The following is a 2,603-nucleotide window of genomic DNA, read 5'->3' on the forward strand; positions in this document are numbered from 1 at the left end:
ATCTTGTTGAGTATTTTTGCATCCCTATTCATCAAAGCTATTGGCCTGTAGTTCTAATTTTTTCCTGGGTCTCTGTCTGGTTTGGGAATCAAAGTAATTCTGGCTTCATAGAATGAGTCCAGAAGTTTTCCTTCCATTTCTATTTTTTGGAATAGCTTGAGAAGAATGGGTATTAACTCTGATTTAAATGTCTGGTAGAATTCCCCAGGGAAGCCATCAGATCCAGGGCTCTTATTTTTAGGGAGAGTTTTTGATAACTGATTCAATTTCTTCACTAGTTGTAGGTCTATTTAAATTTTCTATCTCTTCCCATTTAAAGTTTGATAGTGTGAGCTTTGTGCAGTGGCAGTATCGTAGCCAATGAGGTTTATCCGAGGTGCGATTATTGCTAATTGAAGTTTGATAGTGTGTGTGTGTGTGTTTGGGAATTTGTCCGTATCTTCTAGGTTGTCCAGTATGTTGGCATATGCTTTTTCATAGTATTCCCTGTAATTGCTTGTGTTTCTGAGGGATTGGTTGTAATAAATCCATTTTAATTTTTTATTTAGTCTCCCTCTTTTAATCTCCTTTTTACTTAGTGATCCCTCTTTTCTTTTTGAGAAGCCTGTCTAGAGGTTTATAAATTTTGTTTATTTTTTCAAAAAACCAACTCTTGGTTTCATTGATCTGTTCAACTGTTTTTTTTTTTTTTATTCTATGTTGTTTATTTCTGCCCTGATCTTTATTATTTCTGTTCTTCTGCTGGGGTTGGGGTGCTCTTGCTGCTCTCCTTCTAGTTCCTTTAGGTGCACTGTTAGATTTTGTATTTGCGCTTTTTCTAGTTTCTTGAAATAGGCCTGGATTGCAATGTACTTTCCTTTTAAGACTGCCTTAGCTGCATCCCAGAGAGTTTGGATTGTTGTATTTTTATATTCATTTGTTTCCATATATTTTTAAATTCCTTCTCTTATTGTATGATTGGCCCATTTGTTCTGTGGTAGGGTGTTCTTTAACCTCCATGTTTTTGGAAATTTTTCAGACTTTTTCCTGTGATTGATTTCAAGTTTCATAGCATTGTGATCCAAAAGTGTGAATGGTTTGATCTTAACTTTTTTGTTTTTATTGAGGGCTGCTTTATGTCCCACTATGTGATCTTTCTTAGAGAATGTGCCATGTGCACTCAAGAAGAAAGTGAATTCCCCAACCTCAGGATGTAGAGTTCTAAATATATCTGTCAGATCCATCTGGTCCGATGTGTTATTTAGGTCCATTGTTTCCTTAGTGATTTTCTGTCTAGTTGATCTATCCATTGCTGTAGTGAAGTATTAAAGTCCCCTGCTCCAAGCACATTTTTATCAATAAGATTGTTTCTGTTTGTGATTAACTGTTTTATGTATTTGGATGCTCTGAATTCGGTGCAAGATGTTTTAATTGTTAGCTTTTCCTGATGGAGCGACTCTGTCATTATTATATAATGTTCTTCTTCAACTCTTTTTACTGCCTTTATTTTAAAGTCCAGTTTGTCCAATATAAGTATGGCTACTCCAGCTTTCTTTATTTTCCAGTAGCATGATAGATATTTCTCCATCCCCTTACTTTCGATCTGAAGATGTCTTCAGGTCTAAAATGAGTCTCTTATAGACAGCAAATAGATGGATTTTGGTTTTTTTAAAATCCATTCTGATACCCTATGTCTTTTTATTGGAGCATTCAGTCCATTTATATTCAGTGTTATTATTGAAAACAAAATATGGGTTTAGAGTCATTGTGTTCTCTGTAGGATTCATGCTTGGAATGGTGTCTCTGGTACTTTGTGTTCCTTGCAACATTTCCCTTATAGAGTCCCCCTTAGGATTTCTTGTAGGGGTGGTTTAGTGGTGATAAATTCCTTCCATTTTTATTTGGGAAAATCTTTATTTCTCCTTCTATTCTGAATGATAAGCTTGCTGGGTAAAGGATTCTTGGCTGTATATTTTTCTATTCATCACATTGAAGTATTCCTGCCATTCCTTTCTGGCCTGCCAAGTTTCAGTACATAGGTCTGCAACCACCCTGATAGGTCTCCCTTTGTATGTTTGGCCCTTTCATCCCTAGCTGATTTCAGAATTCTTTCTTTATTTTTATATTTTCCCAGTTTCACTATGATATGTTTTGCAGAAGATCGATTCAAGTAATGTCTGAGGGGAGATCTCTACATGCCTCTTGGATTTCGGTTTGTTTCCTTCCCCAGATTAGGAAAGTTCTCAGCTATAATTTGTTCAAGTACCCCTTTAGCCCCTTTCTCTCTCTCCTCCTCCTCCTCCTCCTCCTCTTCTTCTTCTGGAATTTCTCTGATATGGATATTGTTCTGTTTGATTGCATCACTCAGTTCTCAAATTCTCCTTTCATGCTCCTGGATCAATTTATCTCTCTTTTTCTCATCTCTGCATCTTCAATCTGTGCAGTGGCCATCTTCATTTTATTATGCACCTCATTTATAGCATTTTTTGATTCATCACAACTATTTTTAAGGTCCATAATCTTTGTTGCAATAGCTTCTCTGGTGTTTTCCATGCCTTTTTCAAGCCCAGCGATTAATTTTCTATTATTCTAAATTATTGGTCAGTTATGTTGCTTATGTCTGT

At 36.0% G+C, this 2,603-nt stretch overlaps 1 pseudogene; it reads left to right on the forward strand.

Annotated features, from left to right (window-relative positions):
• Positions 1–331: 331 nt before the first annotated feature.
• On the forward strand, positions 332–408 carry LOC115297239 (annotated as a pseudogene).
• The last annotated feature ends 2,195 nt before the right edge of the window (positions 409–2,603 follow it).

Source organism: Suricata suricatta, chromosome 7 (assembly GCF_006229205.1).
Source record: "Suricata suricatta isolate VVHF042 chromosome 7, meerkat_22Aug2017_6uvM2_HiC, whole genome shotgun sequence".
Taxonomy (NCBI): Eukaryota; Metazoa; Chordata; class Mammalia; order Carnivora; family Herpestidae; genus Suricata; species Suricata suricatta.